This window comes from Adiantum capillus-veneris, chromosome 21 (assembly GCF_014529385.1).
Source record: "Adiantum capillus-veneris isolate H3 chromosome 21, ASM1452938v2, whole genome shotgun sequence".
Classification (NCBI taxonomy): Eukaryota; Viridiplantae; Streptophyta; class Polypodiopsida; order Polypodiales; family Pteridaceae; genus Adiantum; species Adiantum capillus-veneris.
Genome location: NC_140951.1, coordinates 44,270,564 through 44,294,005, shown reverse-complemented (window position 1 = coordinate 44,294,005; position 23,442 = coordinate 44,270,564). Strand labels below are relative to the sequence as shown.

The following is a 23,442-nucleotide window of genomic DNA, read 5'->3' as shown; positions in this document are numbered from 1 at the left end:
CATGAGATATAGAGGCCTTTTATAACCAAACGCCCTCCAGACCGCAGCCTGTGTTGTTTGGAGGTGTTGAGAGTAACCACTGCTCAGACTTCTTAATTCTCCCCCCGTAAATAACCCTGCAGGTCCGGGCCATGAGTAACAACAACAATACTCCCCCCGTAAATAACCACAAGGGTCCGGGCCATGAGTAAAAACAACAATACTTGCCCCGTAAATAACCACAAGGGTCCGGGCCATGAGTAAAAACAACACTTTTCAATCATTCAATACTGCCCCCACAAATAACCACAAGGGTTCGGGCCATGAGTGTGAACAAGCATTCTCAAACATCTTTTCTCACTACTCCACTCGGGAGTAAAATCACCAATCATTGAAACAAGTATTAAAACCAGAGTCAAACAATTTAAATCGGCACCAAAACAGGTTCAAAACAGATACCATCCATTTCAAACAAATTCCAAACAGGATCACCAAACAAGTTCTCAAATAGATCTCAAACTTAAAAGGCAATCTCGACATCAGTCGAGCTCGAAAAGTCGACTGACTTTTCCATCCTGGAACCTGCACCAAAAATTAGGGTTAGGTTCCTTCCATAAGGTCGTAGACAACCACAGCATGGTCCATCAGCTCTTGGACAAACAATGTTCGTCTGGCGGCGATGGTAGTCCCAAGATATAACAATCGAACCAGACCTCCAAGGTCGTCTGCTCGTGAAGAGAGTCGAGACATCTACTAAGAGATGTCAAGAAAATTTCAAGTTATAATCTGCTAGGGTTTCCATGGCAAGCATTTCAGGATACCCCACTCTGCCAGACGTTGCACGCCGAAGGAAGATGTCAGAAACTATATAACTTCGGGCAAAATTTTTCTTGAAAGCTTACCAAGTACTTGGAGTATGCTGCTTGGTAGCTGTAGACATCAACTCTGCATGGCACTGCTTCTGAGAAAAAACAGTGACTTGAAACAAATCTAAATCCTTCTCTTGCAAGTGATCTTAATTGGCTTATGCCCTGTAAGACACTACGATGAAGACGGGAGCACGAGTGGCTAATAAGTCCAGGTTTGAGGGCGAAGATACCCCCAATAAAATTCCAATAGCTCTGTCTGCTCTTTTGTAGGACCGGTGGGCTTTCAGAAAAGCTCACGCCTGATGCTCTGATACCACTGTCACAAGGCGGGCACCACGTGCCAATAGAAAAGAACAGACTGAACAACTTTAAGCACTTCAAATAACAACTGAACTGAAATGGAGAGAGAGAGACGACACACGACACGGAGTGGCGGAATTCCACCCCAGAGAGTATTGGCCCCAAACCTTGGCGCCCCTTTCGGTATTTCTTTATATTGCATCAACACAGTACAAGCCGGTACTCCAGACTCTGCACCTTCGTACTGAAGCATGCCAGAGAATGAGCCCTAACCTCATATATTAAAGGCCCTTGGCCAAAAAAGCAATTACAGTGAAAAGCCTTCAAACTCAAAAGCTTCAGGTCCAAAAGCAAAGCCAAAAAGCTGCCAGCATAAATCACGGAAACTCCGTAAAAGCCTGCCACGTCATCAGTCAACACAAAACGCGGAAATCTGCCTGCTGCCATTAGGGTTAGGGTTTCTGCAGTTTTAGGGTTAGGGTTTCCAGAATTAGGGTTTGCAGGTTTTAGGGTTAGGGTTTCCAGAATTAGGGTTTCAGCAGTTCGGATTTCTGGCAGAAATTAGGGTTTAGGCCCCTCGGCCGATATCTGCAAGTTGGCTCCATTCTTTAGGGCTTGGACATCTCAACAGTTTGTTACAGCATGAGTACGTGGGACTCTTTCTCCCATGTTCCAGGCAAGTTCACATCCTTAGACATTTCTTGCCCGGATGGGAACTGAAAGCTTGCCCGGATGGGAACTTAAAGCATAAGCAACAACTTTATTACAGAAAAGCAAAAAGCACATCACCTTCATGTGGATGACCTCATTCTCATGGGTTACATTCTGCCAATGCAGCTGATTTCTTTCAACATCAGCTGATCACATGCTCTTTGTAGATGATACTGGTGCCATAAATCACGCAGGAGTCGCATTCTATAATAGTGTTCTCAATGAGCTTGTTCACCAAGGTACTTTGCCAATGCTCTTTTATGTGTGCAATTCCTATTGTTCTACTTGTGGACTTACAGGCATTGAACCATATGTAACATTGTACCATTGGGATATGCCCCTACACTTGGAGAATGACCCTCAAGTTAAGGGATGGCGCACAAAGGAGATCATGTAAGCTGAGAAGTAGAATTTCATTTTATCATTCTTCATAGTTGTACAGTAAGGAAACCAAGGCAAAAGACATGCATCATATTTTGGTATGCATTGATGTTGCAGAACCCACTTTGTATACTTTGCGGAGACATGCTTCAAGCTCTTTGGTGATAGAGTCAAGAACTGGGTGACGTTTAATGAGATATATCTCTTTGCAGTCAATTGGTATGGTTATGGCACTGAAGCACCTGGTCGCTGCTCTGCCTTGAGTGGCACAACGAAGAATGTATACATTGGTGATTCAAGTACTGAACCCTACTTGGTTGCCCATATGGCTCTTCTGTCACATGCAGCTGCTGTAAAGATTTACAGGGAGAAATTTCAAGTAAGAACAATTCTATTTGAGCATGATGTAGGAATCTAATTGTGAGAGGAGGTTGACATGTCAATTTGACAGTCTAATCATTGGAGGTGACATATAGTTGGAGCAAAAGGGTCGTATAGGGGTGGTTGCCTGTTCAAAGTGGTATGAGCCATATTCCAAGGAGAAAGAGGATTATCAAGCAGCACAAAGGAGTTTGGAATTCAGCTTAGCCTGGTTAGTACCCTTTGACACACACACACACACACACACACACACACACACACACACACACAGAGTAGCGCGCACGCGTGCGCGCACACACACTTTTTTTTTTTTATAATGTCATTTTGATTTACCCATGGGAAACCTCAAGACGAGGAAAACCCATAAAAAATACTACAAACGGGAAATCGGAAACAGTCAAATAAAGCTCGTAATGATTGAGAATAATCTCATCCAAGTCATAAGCCACTCGGAGAGACCGCAACAGAGCTGTCTTGAAGAAGAAAACATAATCGACTCGCATCTGCTGAAACATGAGGGAATTACGTACTCTCCACACCGTCCAAAGCGCCCAGAATCTGGCCCAGCCAAAAAAGTATGCATACGGCCGAAGCAATGGCGGAAGTACTCCAAAGATCCAGAAAGATTTACCAAAAAGCATGCCAGGAAAACGCGTGCAAAGAGCAGTAGAGATGCAATCCACAAACTGCAGCATATGAGAACAAGACCACAGTAAATGCGGAATGGTCTCAATTGTTGCACCACATCTAACACATCGTGAAGAGGCCAATCTCCTAGAACGTAGAAATTTGCCAATCGAGAGAATCCCAAGTATGCATCTCCACATAAACAGTCTCTCCTTCAGAGGAAATTTCGCATGCCACACCTTCATGACCTTACTCCGCCACCAAATATCACTCTTGTTCATATTCCATACCTTATTATAGTGTTCGTACATCCAAGAAAACGATTGCAAATGACCATACACTTTCTTTGCAGAAATCAAAGAGGCCGAAGAACCATCATAGTGCCAATCACACATTCAGTTTTCTGCAACCAGCGGCGGTGGAACAGGAGATATGGAATCAACGAGATTTTTAATGTTGTCCCACATACGCCTATAATGCATCCCAAGCCCAAAGATATGAGCAGCCTGTCTGAACGAAAGCATCCGTCCATCAGCATCCAGCACATCAAGTACGCTGCAAATACCTTTTTGCGAGAGAAAATAAGCCTGTCTTGGAGAGCATTGAACAAGAGTTTGATCAAAAACCCGACTCCAATGTAAACTTTCTAACCGAAGGGAGTTGCCACATACGTCATCTCTACCATGCCACAACAAGTCCTGTGTGACTACTTTCCAATCCGCTACAAGACTAGAGGCAAAAGGACATCCAGGTATCGTGGCCTGAAACTTACCAAAAACCACATCCCAATACGATGGCTGCCAAGCCGATGTAGAAACCGCATGAGAGCACAAAAACGCAAACATTTGCGTCCAAGGCTGCTTTTGCTCAACCAACACCAACAACAATGTGGCCTTTCTTGCTATAACATGAGAACCCAAATGCAGAATATTCAAAACACCACAACGCTTCGGAGTACATAATTTATCCATCGCAAGCAAACGTAGACCCTTTTTCTGAGAAGAAGTAGACCAAAAGTGCTCCAGTATCCGAAACATCAAAGCTCGAATACGACGAGGTGGCCAATGCAACATAGGCAAGAAAAATTGCACATATGTCACCAATATGGACTGTACTATTCTGAGTCTTACATGTAGCGGCCAAGTGGATAATTTCGAATAGTGTAATTTAGACCTCAATTTGTTCTTAACCCAATCCAATAATTTTGCATTATTAACCGACCAATCTAGCGGGTATCCAAGATGTCTCACAATTTGGTCAGGCTTTACTATCTCCCCTGGTCATAATACTGAGTGCCAATCCATTTGATGCAACGGTAATAATTTAGATTTTCTAAAGTTTACTTGCAATCCTGCAGCTTGTTCATAAAGATGCAATGCTTCCATTATACATTTAACATTCTCCGGTGTATTTCTAGGCCAAAACATGGAGTCATCCGCATATGCTTGCGCCACAAAATGATCTCTAGATGGCAATTCCAACCCATGTAAACGCCCAGACACAGTCAAGGATTTCAAGTACAACAAAAGAGGTGCGTAGCAATAGCATACAACATAGCACTCAAAGGGCAACCTTGCCTAACCGATCTACCAAGATCCCATAATTGAGTCAACTCACCATCAATGATTCCAGCAGATTGACTATTCTCATATAGGAAGTAGACCACTTGACACATCTTGGAACCAAAGCCCAAAGCCGTTATAGTCTGAGCGATGGAATCCCATTGAATCGTGTCAAATGCTTTCTGTATATCAACCTGCATGATAAGTACATCCTGTCCAATATATTTTGCATACTCAATCCCAACAAAAGCATTAGCAATATTATCCATAATTTGCCTGCGAGGAATGAATCCATATTGAGCAGGATGTATGCCTGAGAACAAACGATCTTTAAGACGAGAAGCTATCATTTCGATAACAATTTATAAACAACCGGCATAAGCGTGATCGGACGCCAGTGCGAGAAGTATTCACATAATGTCTGCTTAGGCAATAGTTTCACCAATCCTTCTTTCCATGATTGCGGCAATGACTGTTTAACCCATGCCTGATTAATCATGAAGAGTAGAGGCTGCTTAAGGGACTCCCAAAAGCGAAGGAAAATTCAACTGTAAGACCGTCCCATCGAGGGGATTTCCAATGCCCAAGATGCAACAAGCTGTCATGCAGCTCAGCCTCAGTAAAACTATCCTCAAGGATAGCTGCATCATTCCTCGTCAATATAGGATGCACATATGACAACAGTAGCTGTCTGGCTTACAAAGCTTCACTTGAAGGAACCCCAGTCCCAGCAAAAACCTGTTGAAAATCATCAACCATGCAATCCGCCAATTGACCTTTATTGGCCGTCCATTGCTCAGTATCAATCTTAACCCTTTTAATAGACATAGATAACCTCGAATGATGCTAATGCTTAAAGAACTGCTTCTATGAACAACCTTTATCCATAAAAGCATATTGTCTTGATCTTACTTTCCATTTTTCAAGTTTTCTTCTGTTATTATGCATTAAAGAGGCTTTAGCTGCACATAATTCATCTTGTTCTGACCGAGTAAGCCGTCTAATATCTGCAATACTTTCCAAAGTTTGAGTAGTCATCTTATCTTCCTGTACTTTATCTCTTATCCGGTGCATGTATCACGAACCATAATCCTTTATGACTGCTTGAATCCGCATGACAAAACGGTATCAAGCCATATCCACATCTATAAACATATGAGAGACAAATGGCGGAATCACTGCTTCAATCAATGTTTGAAATGCCTCGTGCGAGAGATAAGCATTATTAATATGCAACAATCGCTTAGCAGGAAGCGAGGAATTTATATCCAATGTCTCAGTATGGATCAAGAGGCAAAGAGGAAAATGATCAGATAGAGTAAAGGAGCGATCAAGCCTCATATCACATGCAAGCATATCATATTGCTCAGAGCCAAGTACGTACCACCGATCCAATCTAGCTCTATATTTCGAACGAGCATTATGAGCAAAAGTGTAGCCTCGCTCCAAATAATGAGAGCTAGCCCATAGATCCAACACTCCTGTACCACTAATCAAAGCATCCCACGAAGAACGTTTCAAGTTTAACATATGCGAATGGCCAATTGTATTATCCAAATCCAACCAAGAGCCATGCTTCAATGCTTAAGCTTGCCATCTTCTTCATCTCCATTACTATGCTATTATGCTACGCTAAGCAAGAAGAGTGATGAGTGAGGAACTATTTCTTTCTCCTATGGAATGTTTCTTCTTCCTCTTCCCTACCCTCATTCCCCGCTAGCTCTCTCCACCTTCGAAGGTGTTTGAGGCCTTGGGACTGAGGCTTGGGATAGTTAATGCTTTTTGCAAAGTTTATGTTAAGCTCGTGATGCATGGAGCTTTCCATCTTCATAGCATCACCAAGGTTACAAAGAACACAAAGATTGTATTGTGACAAAGTCTCTCTTGATGGGAGAATCTATAATTCAAACGCCTTTTGGAGGGGGGACTGGCTTTAAGTAAATCCGATCCTCAACTATTGTCATGTTCTCTAATACTCTCTCTCTTGCAAACGTATTGTTCATGCCAAGTTAATTAAGTACTATGTTCATGTTGCTACCATCAATTAAGTTCACCCTCTATATTCTCAAAGTAATCTCACAAAAATGTTCACTCTAATTCTCTTAATTCCGCTATTCTCAAAGTTCAAAGACCATTTCCATTACATTGGTATCAGAGCATTTGGTTTCTTTTTTCTTGCTTAAGAATAAAGGTCCTTAAGTAGCTTATTAATGGTTGATTTTGTTAATTATATTAGGGTAAGTGGGACTGGGATCTATTATCGGTTTTGTTGAGCCCACTATGTGGGATATGGTGCACACCTTGGGAGATTTGGTCTTAATAATGGTGTCTTTTTAGACTTGCCTACGGCTTTACCATTATTTAGCCATAAGAAGTCCGAAAAGAGCTATCCCTCGGCAATTCTGCTATGTTAGACCCACCTCACTACTCTCAATAATTAACCAATCCGAGCCGTGTGTGTAGATGCTTAAGTGCTTATTTTCAAAGGCTAAGAGGAGTAGCAACTAAGGTTTTGAGTTGCCAAAGAATACACTAAGTAAACACATAAGTATTATTAGCATGACTAACAATAACCAAGAGAGTAGAATGAACATTGATAACTTTGATTTTGCACATCAAGGTGCTAATAATGATGCCCCCATGTTTATTAATTATCTTGTTACTAGGTTGCATCAAGCTAGGGGCAATCCTACTTTGCAAGCTGAAGTCACTCAATAACTTCGTGTTTATGGAATTTTCCTTCCTCTCCAAGAGGAGAGCGAGCTTACGAGGCCTCTTGATGAGACCCCCAAAAGAAGACTCTCTCCCATACGAGAGGAGGAATCCAAAGAACAAGAAAGTAATGAATCCCTAAGTTCCTTTGAAGATGTGGCTCCACGAAGACGGCGGTTTAGACGATCACTGACTTCTTCCATGAGGAAACGGTCAACACACAATCCTTCTCCTGGTCACTCTGAAAGGGAAGAGAGGAAACAAGGGAAGAAAAGGTCAAGAAAGAGGTCATCCTCTTCTCCTTCTTCTTCACCTTCCTCCTCTCTTAACGAAATCTATGGCTATTCTCCTAGAGAATACAAGAGGGGAGGACATCGCAAATCATACCCTGCATGGCGAAGATCACAAAAGCTCAAGAAGTTCAAAGAGGGAGGAAAGAATATCTCTTTTCTCACCTATGATGGCACCAAAGGTGCCACCGACAAAGTATTGGCCTTTATTCAACAATTTGATGCGGCCTTTGGAGACGAGGGCTTCACGTAGTCCTCCAAGCTACGCGATGTAGCTATGCACTTCCAAAAATCAGCTCGTCAATGGTGGGCTAACCTTCGTGGCAACGGTGAAGCCCCTCATGGAAAACTCTACGAGTTTCCATCATGAAGCAATTCCTAGCCAGCGATGCAAAGGACAAAGTACTTACCAAATGGCGCAATTTGAAGCTTCTCTCACATGAGTCTATTCACAAATATGTGGACAAGTTTTGGAATTTACATCTCAAGGCTACTGTCTTCCAAAAGATAGACTTCGCCTTGCAAAAGCAACAATTTTGTGCGGGATTACCTGAAGAAATGACCGAGTATGTCAACTCCCAATGGCCTGGTTCTATCACCGAAGTAATCCACCACACCATGGTTGCTTTCCGCATCAATTTCCAACAAGGGGCTAGACGGAATGTCAAACCCATGGAAAACAAAGAAAAAATGATGCAAAGGGAAAAACCAATGCCCAAAATTCTTTCCAGAGCACTTTCTACAACAACAACAACAATAGGTCCAAGAAGAACAAACTCTCTCATGAAGAGCTTCCATTATGAAGCAATTCCTTGCAAGCAAGGCAAAGGACAAAGTGCTCACCGAATGGTGCAGTTTGAAGCTTCTCTCTCAAGAGTCTATCTAGAAATATGTAGACAAGTTTTGGGATTTACTTCTCAAGGCTACTGTCTTCCAAAAGATAGACTTTGCCGAGTAAAAGAAACAATTTTGTGTGGATTACCTGAAGAGATGTCCAAGTACGTCAACTCTCAACGACCTGGTTCTATCAATGAAGCAATCCACCACACCATGATTGCTTCCGGCATCAAGTTCCAACAAGGGGCTAGACGGAATGTCAAGCCCATGGAAAACAAAGACAAAAATGATGCAAGGGGAAAACCAATGCCCAAAATTCTTCTCAAGGCAATTCCAACAATTATAACAATCGGTTCAAGGAGAAGGAAGTTTACAAAGGTAAAAACAAACTCTCTTGAAGATATTGTAACGGCTGACACTGCTTTCAAGGGACAGCAAGCCTCCGTTACTCCCTTGATCGGGAAGTTGAGGCTTCATGTCCAAAGAAGCAGATGCACTTTGATTATGATGCAGAGGGTGGAGAAATTGAAGCTGAGCTAGCCACAAGGCAAACTCAGAAAGTAGTACCGCTCATTGGTGCTCTTCCAGTGACTATTCAAGATTATCATGGAAAAGCTGATTTTCACATCATGAAGTTGGGCAATTGTGACGTTCTATTAGGCATACCTTGGCATGACAAGAATGATGCGACTCTCCAAGTCCGGAACCGAACCATCACCGTGATGCAGAAGGGCAAGCAAGTCGTCCTCAAAGTTCGGTTGTCCGAACAAAAGTCTGAATAAACTCTCTAGTTGTTTTATAGTTAGATACTTTTGAACTTTGTTTAAGAAAGTATTGTTTGAAACTTTGTTTGAAATGGATGGTATCTGTTTTGAACTTGTTTTGGTGCCGATTTGAATTGTTTGACTCTGGTTTGATACTGGTTTCAATGATTGGTGATTTTACTCCCGGGTGGAGAAGTCGTAAATACTGTTTTGGTATTGTTTAAACCTCCAAACGACGCAGGCTGATGCCTGGGGAGCGTTTGGTTGTATGCTTGTAAAATAATTGTTGTTGTGACTCCCGGCCCGGACCTGGATGGTTATGCGGGAGGAGTATTAAGAAGTCTGAGCAGTGGTTACTCTCAGCACCTCCAAACGACGCAGGCTGCGGTCTAGGGGGCGTTTAGTTGTAAAAGGCCTCTATATCTCCCGGCCCAGACCTTTTTAGGTTATGCGGGAGGAGTGATGAGGGAGTCGTTGAATATCTCCCGGCCCAGACCTTTTTAGGTTATGCGGGAGGAGTGATGAGGGAGTCGTTGAATATCTCCCGGCCCGGACCTTGTTAGGTTATGCGGGAGGAGTGTTCATCGGCGGCTTTATGTTTCTATGTCTTGTAACATGCATATGTGAGCATTTGTGTTGCATTGTGATGTGCCAACCACTGAATATTCCTAATTGGATGAGATTGCATGGGTATGTAATTTTAGTGCATCAAGACACCCGAGGAAGATCAGTATGGTCTGGGTGTGATGGCTAATTTTACTACGCCGGAATATCAAGAGTTCCGATCTGGACGAAAGGAGAAGCTAACTCCTTGATCAAAACAACCGATAGGAGCAGCTAACTCCTTGATCAAAAAAGCAGAAAGGAGAAGCTAACTCCTTAATAAAAAGAGCAAACTGATTGTCCCTCGGAAAATTTTTGAGCTAACTTGAGTTGTTTTGCAGATATGCTGTAATCGCGGACGATTACTCTCTTCAAGAAGGGGAGATGTAACAAACTGCTGACGTGTCGAAGCCTAAAGAATGGAGCCAACTTACAGATGCGGGCTGAGGGGCCTAAACCCTAAGAAGAACAAGTAACAGAAGAAGTGTCACAGAGTGAGGACGTGGTTGCCCGAGTGCAAAAAACCCTAACCCTAATTTCTGCCAGAAACCCTAATTCTGAAAACCCTAATTGCTGAAACCCTAATTTTGGAAACCCTAACCCTAAAACCTGCAAATACTAATTTCTGCCAGAAACCCTAATCCTAAGGCAGCAGACAAATTCCGAAAATTGCGCTGACATGATGACATGGCAGGCTATACGGATTTCCGTAAATTGCTCTAGCAGCTTTTGGCATTGCTTTTTGGACCAGAAACTTTTGAAAACTTTTTATGCTTTTTGGACCAGAAGCTTTTGAGTTTGAAAGTTTTTCATATAAACTGCTTTTCAGGCCAAGGGCCTTTAAATATGAGACTAGGGCTCATTCTCTGGCATGCTTCCTGGAGAAGGTGCAGAGTCTGGAGTACCGGCTTGTACTTTGATGATGCAATATAAAGAAATACCGAAAGGGGCGCCAAGGTTTGGGGCCAATACTCTCTGGGGTGGAATTCCGCCACTCCGTGTCGCGTGTCGTCTCTCTTTCAGTTCAGTTGTTATTGAAGTGCTAAAAGTCTGTTCAGTCTGTTCTTTTCTATTGGCACGTGGTGCCCGCCTTGTGACAGAGGCTCTGCTTTTGGCATTCTTTGTAATCTTTAAATATGCAGGCAGGGCCTCATAACTCAGAGCATCTGGACGCAGAGTATGAGTGTGAGCGCCTGCCCGTACTCTTGTACTTTGAACACAGATTAATACAAAAAGAAATATCGAAAGGGGCGCCAGTCGATCTTCGAGGCCAATAACTCTAGGTACGGAACTCCGCCAGGCCAGTGTCGAATTAATTGTGAACTGTGAAGTGTTTTGAAGTGGTTATTTGTGCTGTCGTGGTAGGTTCTTGACTTGGAGTGTCCAAGTTTGTTACACTCTCTCCACCTTCGAAGTTGTTTGAGGCCTTGGGACTGAGGCTTGGGATAGTTAATGCTTTTTGCAAAGTTTATGTTAAGCTCGTGATGCATGGAGCTTTCCATCTTCATAGCATCACCAAGGTCAGAAGGAACACAAAGATTGTATTGTAACAAAGTCTCTCTTGATGGGAGAATCTATAATACAAATGCCTTTTGGAGGGGGAACCGGTTCCAAGTAAATCCGGTCCTCAACTATTTTCATGTTCTCTAATACTCTCTCTCTTTCAAAAGTATTATTCATGCCAAGTTAATTAAATACTATGTTCATGTTGCTACCATCAATTAAGTTCACCCTCTATGTTCTCAAAGTAATCTCACAAAAATGTTCACTCTAATTCTCTTAATTCCGCTATTCTTAAAGTTCATAGGCCATTTCCATTACAGTACTACTGCCACGTGGCATCCTTCCCTTCGCCACTGTGTATGTGTCTGGAAGCCTGCCACGTCACCAATTTGTGACATCCTGTCTGTTTAATCATTTCCGGCTTGATATATTAAAGTGACCAACTTTTCAAGCCCGCCACACACATCCTCAAGACAAAAAAACGAGGGTATACATGGGAGTGAACCATAAAATGGCATCTTTCCAATATTTGGTTGCTCGTATAGTTGCCTACAATATGTGTACATAACCATAGGACTCAAGTTACTAAAACTCTCAGTCTGCTTTTCTTTCAAGTTTCTCCAAAATCTTCCACATGCGCGTGTCTTTCTTTGGATTTGTAAAAATTGATGCTTGGTTTCTCATGTTCTTCTCTTCTATTGAATCAATGCCTTCTATGTATGCAAATGACTTTGACAGTTGTCTTTGTCCATAGCTGCACCTTTTGCGTGATCTACCTTGGTTGATGCTTTATGGCAAAGCATTTTTCGGCACAAGAACAAGTTTCCAATGGTGCGTTATATTGAAGCTTTGTCATCCATGACTTTTGCTCAACCATTTCAATATACATAGGCGTCCGTTTGAAATCCATACAAAGAGATAACTTCTCTTCCCTTTGGTTGAGATTATCATGCTTAGTTGTTTCTCCATATGTAAGGTCAATACTTGAGAGAGAGAGAGAGAGAGAGAGAGAGAGAGAAATGAAATGAAATGAAATGTTATGTTATATTAACGTCTTCAAAAGGCCAAAGTGACCTATGAGACCAGAAAGTTACAATGTGGTGGATCTGATACAAAGTCAGAGTAACAAGATGACAAAATGAGATAATGACAAAATAAAATACTGTAGAATCGTAAACTGCTAGGTGTGAACTAAGCAGCTAAACAGCTAGCTAGGATAGCTAGATCACAGGAGATCCAGCATTGATCGCTGGCGGATCTCATCAATCTCCTCCATGTCAGTAGTCTCTGACCGAGCGTCGTGCATGTCGAGCCAAAGTGATCCGAATCCTCTGATGCAGCCTCCGTCGACGTTGTGTAGTCCTCCGCAGTCGTGGGCGTCTGGATCTCCCCAGCTCAGTCGCTCGGTCAATCAGTGTGCCTCTCGTGTAAGGCGACGAGCTCTGCTGTGGTAGTAACTCCTCCGGGTGTCCAGTGGCAGCTCTAAAGAAGTCTGTGATTTGTCTCTGAGATTGGCTAGTCTCTCCTCTCATCAGGCTCTCTCTGTGTCTGCGCAGCTCGAGCAAAAACAAACCCAGGCATCTCTGATCCTCGTACCGCATGACTCTAGAGAATGGTCCAAATCCCTCTCTGAACCAGCAATGGAAGCGGCCTCGTATCTCGTAGTAGACGGGGCGGTGGCATGTGTAGTGCAACTCTGTCTCAGGCTCGATGTCCTGGCCTCTGCTGGTACTCCGCTGTATCTCCCAGTCTCGATCCGCAACTGGTGTGAAGATGTGCGTATCTGGTCAATAGCACATCGTATCCCATGAGATAAGTGGGTGTCCATGTATCTGGGCCTCGTCACAAAACCATCCTCCGTAAGCTGGAGGAGATGCTCTCTGTAGAAAGCCATCTTCGTGCCCAGCTCCTGTGCTGGCTGTATCCATGTCCTCTTGGTATCTAACTGGGTCAAGTCTTGGCGAATGAGCCTGGTGATCTCGGATTGTGTAAGAGTCAGAGAGGGCGCATCCAATGAGTACGGGAAGGGAGGCAATCTGTCTATGCTGAACCCATGCGCTTGAAACCATGATGTCATCTCCCCATACCAGCATGCTGTATCTCCTTGCATGGCTAACTGTCGAGAGGACTCATGTGCAAGGCGTGCATATCTGTCTCTGGGAAGTTCCCACATGCAGTGTATGAAGGAGACAGATCTGGTGAGCGCCTCAACCACTAGTGGGGGGGCAGCTAGCTCTGCTCGTACAATAGCACGTGGTACTGAAGCCTTGGCTCTCATGAGCCGCGAGATCATAGAGACCAGAGGCTTCTCCATGTTCCCCCATCCATCACTGCGGCCTGTCCTCCCGTGATGATCCAATGAAGGTCCCCAAATCTCAGCTCCATAGAGCAATGTAGAAGCCACGAAAGTTTCAAAGAGCCAAAGCTTCGTCCGAGGCTCCTGAAACTGAACCTATGAACACATCCTTTCCAATCTACCCAATGCTGCATGGGCTCTGGTCAATCTAGTCTTTGCTGCCCTCCTCAATGAAAATGCTGGCCCACTAAAAACCACTCCAAGGTAAGTGTAAGCATCTGTATACTCCACCTTCTCCTGGCCATATGTGAATGCGGGCGCTGACCTCCTGATCCACTGTGGGGTGGTATTAAATACCATGACCTTGGTTTTGCCAAGGTTGACGGACAAACCACTTTCCTGGGCAAACCTATGCAAAGCATCCAAGTGACGTTGCATCCCCTCCGGAGAGTCGGAGATCAACACAATATCATCAGCATATAACAATAGTGGAATCCATGTCCCTGCCAGCTGTGCACCTCTATCACCATCTCTCTCAATGTAGTCAGAAACCTCATCCACATACATACCAAATAGAGTAGGAGAGAGCGGGCAGCCCTGCTTCACCCCAATAGTGGAGTAAACCGGTGTGGATAGACCCTCTGGGGTGCGTACATGCCCCACTACTGACTTGTATAATGCCATGACCCCCCCAAATGAGCTCTGTGGGTACTCCCATCTGCTGTAATCTGCACATCAATCTAGCTCTGGGCACTGTGTCAAATGCTTTGCGGAAATCCACAAAGCTACAATAGATCCGTCTCCCACGCGATCTGCCCTCCTCAATGATGGCTCTGAGTGTCAAGATATGGTCAAGAGTAGAAAAACCCCTCTTGAAACCTGCCTGCCCGGCTGTGCGTATCCCCTCCCTCTCTGCCCATCTACTCAGTTGCTGCTCAAGAATAGATGCGTACAACCGTGCCAATGTGTGTCCAATCATGATAGTGCGATAATTCCCAGGCTCCATAGGGTCTCCCGACTTGAAGATAGGTACAATAGTAGATAGGCTCCAAGTATTAGGCAAGCCCTCACACATGGCACTGCTAAACATAACTGCTAGAAGTTCTGCTAGTAAATCTCTGGCATGCATGAAATGCTCAGCCACTAAGCCATCATGATCATATGCTCTCCCAGTCCTCATCCTGTCAATGGCCTTCCTCACCATCTCAGCGGCGGTGAAAAGAGCACGTGTGTGGGCATGGATTGGGGGGGTCGGGAAGGGGGGGCTGCTCAAGAACAGTGTACAGAGATGATGCATACTGGCCCTAGGCCTCTGTAGAAGTGATGGTAGGGGGGGGGGGGGTGCTCATGAAAGAGCCGCCATGCCTCACGTGAGTCCTGACTCAAGAATAGCTGGTATAGATCCTGCTCTAGGCGAGCCAAAAATGCCCTCTTCTTCCGCCGCACTAGACGTCGGAAGTCAATCTGTGACTGTCTGTTAGTGATGTCCCCCAAAAGCACCTCCCTTTGAAGTCTAGCTCTAGTGTCTCGGCATTCCTCATCATACCAAATGTTTTGGGGCATGCTCCCTGAATGGCGTCTCTGCTCAGGCTGGGTATGTGGGTATGCCTCTGCTGTTGCATCATGTAGTGTTTGTGCCAGTATAGTAGTAAGCTCCTCCAGAGGTCGTAAAGATCTAGCCGACGAGGAGTTGAACTCAAGACCTGTTATGCAAGAGGGAAATGGCATAACCAATCTACCACACTTGGTGATAGAAAGGTTATACCATTTTCCTCGTTTTATTAAAACACACACACACACACACACACACACACACACCTGTGAAGAGAAGAGTTTTAATGTCATAGGAAACTATGCCAAGAGACCTTAAATATCTGCCGACGAGGAGTTGGACTCAAGACCTGTTATTCAAGAGGGAAATGGCATAACCAATCTATCACACTTGGGTCATAGAAAGGTTATACCATTTTCCCCTTTTTATTAGCACGCACACACACACACACACACACACACACCCGAGAGAGAGAGAGAGAGAGAGAGAGAGAGAGAGAGAGAGAGAGAGTCTGTTTGTCTCATTGATAGGATCTTGGATCCCATACTTTTGGGGGATTATCCTGCGTCAATGAGGATTTCTGCTGGATCTTGATTGCCATATTTTACTGAAGAAGAGTCCAAGGAGCTGAAAGGGAGTATAGACTTTGTGGGCATTAACTATTACACTTCAAATTATGCAAGAAAAATAGAGGAAGAAGTAAATCCAGATCTGAGGTGGTACGCAACAGATCGACAGACTGCGTTTGAGTGTATGGCTGTTTCCAGCAGTGACTTTGATTGTGATTTGACAAGAAACCAAATCATCTTTATTACAGTATGTTATAAGCTGGTTGTTTGCATTTTGTTTGTTAGATATTGGGCAAGATGGAGAGCTGATCGGACAAGCGACGGTTGGTATGAGCTATACAAAGTTTTGAGGGAGTAACCATAGAAAGGGTCTTATTGTGCTTGTTTGCATTCATGCAGGGCCCGGCTGATATTGGGTGGATTTACTTCTGCCCTTGGGGTTTACCGAAACTTCTTGGATGGATGGAGACCAGATATGGCAAGAAGGAATTTCAAGCGCATCCAATAATTATAACTGAGAACAGTAACCCCATTTTTGCCATTTCTATGTGATTGAGTACTGATTTAAATCAATGCTACATGCTGCTTTGCTGAGGTGTTGGTTCAGGTTGCACTGATAGTGAGCTTAATCTTAGCTTGAAGAAAGCTCTGAATGATGAGAGGAGGGTTCATTATCTCCATGGAATGCTCGAGCACCTACAAGATGCAATAAAGTATGTATGCTTATCTGTCTGTCAACAGCATTCAGAGATGCCTGGACATGCTTGTGTTTCACTTCGTATCAGAATGTATGTGTGTGCGTGCCTGTGTGTGCAGGATGTGTGTAAAGGGTGCATGTGCAGCATGTGTTTGGAAGGATATATCCATGCCTAGCTATACATGGACTATGAGCCAGTGACAGTGTTAGTTGGAACGATGTAGTCTATAGTGAATGTTTTGCATATAGAGCTGCTGGTTTCATCATCTTCTGGATGGCTACTACAACTCGCACTGTGTAGCTTTGAGAATTCATCTAGACTCATGTATTTGTGTCGATGTGTCCCATCCACTCTTTTGTAGCAATGAGGGATACAATGTGCAAGGATACTTTGTCTGGTCACTTCTTGACAATTTCGAATGGGCTAAGGGGTTCATATGCGGACTTGGCCTTCATTATGTTGACCATCGGAGAAATCGACGATGTCATCCCAAGCTGTCAGCCACATGGTACCGATGATTTCTGACCAAAGAGAAGGGCTCTTCTTGCCACAGGACTAGTGAGGATGGTCTAGGAGAGGGAACCCTCACAAGGAAATGAGATCAAAGGTCTAATAAATAATATCAGTGGTTGAAGTCACTGCTATGATCGATGTTCAGGTTGGGTTCAGTGATTACCAACCAAAGCCTGTCTATGAAAATACGACATAACTACCAAAGTCCGATGTTCAGGTTGGGTTCAGTGATTACCAATCAAAGCCTGTCTATGAAAATACGACATAACTACCAAAGTTGAAGTGATATTAACTTCTCAATTGCTCCACTTACTGAATTGCTTCAACCATTAATGAAGGCCAGCTTCTTGATGGTATGACTTGAGACACCGAATAAAGCGAGCACCGTACAAGTCGGTCCAATGAGCTTCAGGACTAGTTGTATTGAGGTGAAGAAGAGATCAACATGGTAGCTGCCAATTCACGTCTACTACATTCATTTCTCAACTTGATTTCTCCACTGGAAAAAGTCCTTTGAATATAATTGGTCCAGCAACCAGCAAATTTGGCCCTTTCTAAAAGGTATCTATCACAAACACAGTGCCCTCGCAGAAAACAAAAAGCAAAGTCTCTAGCATATGTAGCTTGGTCTCAGGCTCAAACCGTCATCAAATTCTTTGGTAATTATTGTCCGGTTTTGGACCATTAGGCAAAGCTTGTTATTTACATGTCAAAGTCAATCATGCTAAACATTTTATTCTCATTTCTTTTAAGAGGAGTATTAATCAAAGCCCACATTTGCATGGATGTGTGGGTATGGGTTAGTGCACGGAAAAAACCTAGGTTTAGTGTAGTCCCACCTACAAATTTTGAGATTTATCTTTAAGATTTAAATTCTAAGGTGAGCAACCTACAAAATATAGAGAAATTTAGTGTAAATACCTATCAATAAAGTCAACTTTCCTCTACTAAATCCATGTAAGTTTTCCAAGTTTTAAATTTTTCCTTTTTTTAAAAGCACTGGTACTACTACGGATGAATAAGAAGAGGAAATTAGATTAGTCGTTCTACCACCTAATATGACATTAAAACTCTTCTTCTTTTGCCATCTTATGTAAGTTGTTTTAATATGTTTTTTTCTCTTATTTGCCAAGAGAGATGAGTGACCTCCTAGGAAGTTTGTCTTTGTGGATATTCTGCATAGTTTTCTACAAAACACACCCACGCTCACACAAACCCATGTGAGGAGGGTTTTTATCGTCATAGGAACATTCCCAAGATACCTCGTAGATCTATCCAACGAGTCTTGCAATCAAGCTTTGTTAAGGGAAACATGATAACCAATCTACCACACTTGGGCGATAAAATATTATTATGTTTCCTTATTCTCACACACACATAGGGACAGACATGCAAATAAGAGGAAATCTAACATTGTATCAACATTTTCAAGAGACCTCATAGATCTTTGATAAATCTTGAACTCAAATTCTATTACTCCCTATGAAAATTGGATAACCAATCCACCACACTTGGGTGATAGAACAATTATTACGTTTTCGCGTTCTTAACTTCGTATAGACACATTCCCAAGAGACCTCATAGATCTTACTCTAGAGGGAAATGGGATAACCAATCTATGAACTTCGGTGCTAGAAAGCTTATTGTGCTTTGCTCTTCTCTCTCTCTCTCTCTCTCTCTCACACACACACACACACACACACACACACACACACACACACACACACACACACACACACACACTTTATAGACTAGACAATCACTCTACTTGCCCTTAAGCCAACTATAGCTAAGCCTGTTCTGCCTTCCTTTCGAAAGAAATCTAAAACAAACATGACCTATGATCTTTGTCCCACTCAAGGACATATTAATCTATGCATTTCTGCCTCCCTTCCCCAAGAATTCTATGCCATATTTTTTGATCAAGTACTCTAATTTGCCAGCAACTCTGCAACCTCGGATCCTTGTCCCACTAAATGATGCATCAAATTATGTCTCGTGTCTTGAGTTGAGCATGGTTCATAGCTCATATCTTGATACAATCCCTCATCTTACAAGTCTCAATGACAACTAGTGGGCATTATCTGTCTTTGAACTACTTTCGAAGCCCCTTCTCTCTCCCCACACACATGCACGATCGATATAGAGAATAATAACAATGATTAAGCGGTGGATATGTCTCTACCTACTCAACACATGGATGTTGCTCAATAAATAGGAGCCTTCACATACCTGTGGTGAACATCATAGAGCATAGACATCATTTACTCGGAATTTTTTGGAAAAGATTGATCATTGGTTGATTTTTGTGATCGACAGGTAGTCCTTGTATGTTCTATGACTCATACTCACACTTGCCATTTATGACCGTTCATTTTTATGCACCGTCTCAGATTACTTAAATCCACACAAACACACAGTGGCTGGGTTCATGGAGCTACAAGCCGAAGGACATTGCATGACATGTAGCATTGCCTTAAAAAATTCTGCACATTTTCAACAGTTCCGTCTGTTTACTTTTAGACATGCAGATCTTCTCCTCTTTGTGCCGAAAACCATTTTTCTGCTTATGAATATAGGTATGAACACTCATTAAAACCACATGCTAAGGCTCTTATCTGCTCGCATGTTCCAAATTTTCAAAAGCACCTAACTTCCTCACCTACCTATTCTACTCACACTTAACCCCCTCTTTCTTGCTGACCTGGCTCTTCCCGCCATTCGTTTAAAACATCACCCGTTCGGGCTGTATACCTTCTCTACCTTTCTCAGCTCGCGTCGATCTAGTTATGGGTTTGCCTCTTACTCGCCAGACGTTGGCTGGATCGTACGTTCATCGTTACGTTTTTTTCCAGAGTGTTACACACACACACACACACACACACACACACACACACACACACACACACACACACACACACACACACACACACACACACACACACACACACACACACACACACACACATGATAGCGTGTGTATGTCTCCTCGCCATACCCTGGTGCCGTGCTTGCATATCATGGACAGTTCTCGCAGGATCACGGACAGTCCTCGCATGAACACAATCAATTACCAATGGCAGACATACTGTGACGGACATGCTGGCTCTTTGCCTCGATATGCTATTGCAGATTGTGCACTTTATCAACCTGTCTCAGGTAGAACTTTTCTCTCTTTTTGGGATCGAGAAGTGATGTTTATTGCTTGTCCTTTTTAGCATGAATACCCACAATTCCTCTAGCTCACCTGCACATCATGTTCGCCCTCAAAGCGTGAGTAAGAACCTTGAGTAATGGGCTGAAAACACACACACACACACACACACACACACACACACACACACACACACACACACACACACCATCTTTCCCACATCTTCATTATTTTTTACTTCACTAAGCTTGCCTAAATGATGAGGCTCTCTCTTACTCATGAAACACCAGACACAAATACACAGAGTACATCACGTACGATATATGACCGAGATTACTTGGATAATCGACTAATGATGTGTAAAACATATCTTAACATACTCAAACTATGCTTTGAATTACAGTATGTCAATGGCATGTTGGTAATCTAAAATGTGATGCATGATTCTTCGATAGCAAGATAGAAATCCTTAAAACTTTGGCGCAGAAATTCTCATTGAGATGACTCATCATTGTTACTAACCTTTAAATAGTACAATCTTGTTGCTAACTACATTAGTCATTTGGTTAATGAAAGACCTTGAGCAAGAGCTTACTAGCTGGTTCATACTTCTTAGTACTACATGGTTTTTTGCAATTGATGCTGGCCTTTTTCCACCTTTTTTTGTAGTAGGTGTATGACTATAGCTGTAAGGCCGTAGCTGAGTATATTCACTTTAGGAATTCAGTACTGGGAACTGCTTTTCAACACTTTTTTTTCTTTGTTGAATAGATGCATAACTTTCAAAATTAATGTTAGTGTTTTACTTTGAACATACTCCAATGTTTTTTAAAGAGCCATAATCCTCAAGTGATGGTTTCGGATGAGATGGCATTGGATTGGACTTTTGAAAATTGATTCAAATTACAAAGGAGATGTTGTCCGATTTTTTCTAGAATTTAATGATGTATACATTATCGTAAATAAATGGCTCGTTCTTTAAACTTAATATTTGATCTATGTTATGGTGTTAGTTTTTGTTGTAATTTTTGACACCAATAACAAGGGGAGGGAGTCGTTGACACCTGTCTTCCCAAGTAATGCCAATTCTGACAGACTTGTGTTTCTTGGATGGTGACAGGTAAGAGATTATTTTCTTGGGATTACAATGACAACTGTAGCAGTAATAGAAGATCATCCAGTGTTCGGTTATAGATAACCCTTATATATGATTCTTTGATAATAACATGTAAAACACTATATGTCAGTATCAATGTCAATTGTAATCTTAATTGTATCTAATGTATACATAAGGTTTTGTTATCACTTTGACTGGTCTCTAGTCCCATTGTATGGTTCAATAGTTTGTGAAATCAAACTATTGTTAGATAAATCATTCGTAAACACACACACCTTTGTTTCTAGCTAGCCTTTGGTGAGGTTAGCACCATACAATGGGCCTAGACCTACTATATTTTTTTTGAGTTGACCCACCATGGCTCCTAATTTGGTCCAGCACATATATCATATAGTTCGATTACCTTAGACTGGTAGATTCTCTTTGACTTTGACGAAGTATACTTAATCAGAAGGCTGTTTTAGGAATGTGAAACATATATTATTTAGCCCTATTGGCACCACTTTTACCAATATGGTAACCTCTTTCCATATGATAAATAACTCTTTGGACACTTCATGCTGATTGTTTCGTTATCTTTGTCGCTAAACTGTTCTTATTTGGTTGGGGGTAGGGTTCCACATGGTGGGCCCTACCTCCCGCCATGTGGATCCTCTCCTTAGAGATGGGGGTGGGCCACACACACACACACTTTATAAACTAGACAATCACTCTACTTGCCCTTAGCCAACTATAGCTAAGCCTATTCTGCCTTCCTTTCGAAGGAAATCTAAGACAAACATTACCTATAATCCTTGTCCCATTCAAAGACACATTATCTACGCATTTCTGCCTCCCTTCCTCAAGAATTCTATGCCACATTTTTTGATCAGGTACTCTAATTTGCTGGAAACTCTGCAACCTAGGATCCTTGTCCCACTAAAGGATGCATCAATTTATGTCTCGTGTCTTGAGTTGAGCATGGTTCATAGCTCATATCTTGATACAATCCCTCATCTTATAAGTCTCAATGACAACTAGTGGGAATTATCTATTTTTGAATTGCTTTCGAAGCCCCTTCTCTCTCCCCACACACATGCATGATCGATATAGCGAATAATAACAATGACTAAGCGGTGGATATGTCTCTACCTGCTCAACACATGGATGCTGCCTTCACATATCTGTGGTGAACATCATAGAGCATAGGCATCATTTAATCGAATTTTTTTATATCATTGGTTGATTTTTATGATCGACAGATACTCCTTGTATGATCTATGACTCATACTCACACTTGCCATTTATGACCGTTCATGTTTATGTAGTGTCTCAGATTACTTAAATCCACACAAACACACAGTGGCTGGGTTCATGGAGCTACAAGCCGAAGGACATTGCATGACATGCAGGATTGCCTTAAAAAACTCCACACATTTTCAACAGTTTCATCTGTTTACTTTTAGACATGCAGATCTTCTCCTCTCTATGCCGAAATCCATTTTTCTACTTATGAATATAGGCATGAAGACTCACTAAAACCACATGCTAAGGCTCTTATTTGCTCGCATGTTCCAAAATTTTAAAAGCACCTAACTTTCTGGCTCACCTACCTATTCTACTCACACTTAACCCACTCTTTTTCGCTGACCTGGCTCCTTATGCCATTCGTTTAAAACATCACCCTTTTGGGCTGTATGCCTCCTCTACCTCTCTCAGCTCACATCGATCTGGTTATGGGTTTGCCTCTTACTCGCCAGACGTTGGCTAGATCATACGTTCATCGTTATGCTTTTCCCCAGAGTGTTACACACACACACACACACACACACACACACACACACACACACACACACACACACACACACACACACACACACACACACACACACACACACACACACACACATGATAGTGTGTGTATGTCTCCTCGTCATACCCTGGTGCCCTGCTTGCATATCATGGACAGTCCTCACAGGATCATGGACAATCCTTGCATGCACACAATCAATTAGCAATGGCAGACATACTGTGACAGACATGCT

At 42.7% G+C, this 23,442-nt stretch overlaps 1 pseudogene across 1 annotated transcript; it reads left to right on the top strand.

Annotated features, from left to right (window-relative positions):
• The first annotated feature begins 883 nt into the window (after window positions 1-883).
• Window positions 884-17,933, top strand: LOC147430869 (beta-glucosidase 25-like; annotated as a pseudogene). Its single transcript, XR_015185652.1, has 7 exons — window positions 884-2,252; window positions 2,358-2,619; window positions 2,717-2,832; window positions 15,898-16,118; window positions 16,222-16,263; window positions 16,336-16,649; window positions 16,996-17,933. The product of XR_015185652.1 is annotated as a beta-glucosidase 25-like (transcript).
• The last annotated feature ends 5,509 nt before the right edge of the window (window positions 17,934-23,442 follow it).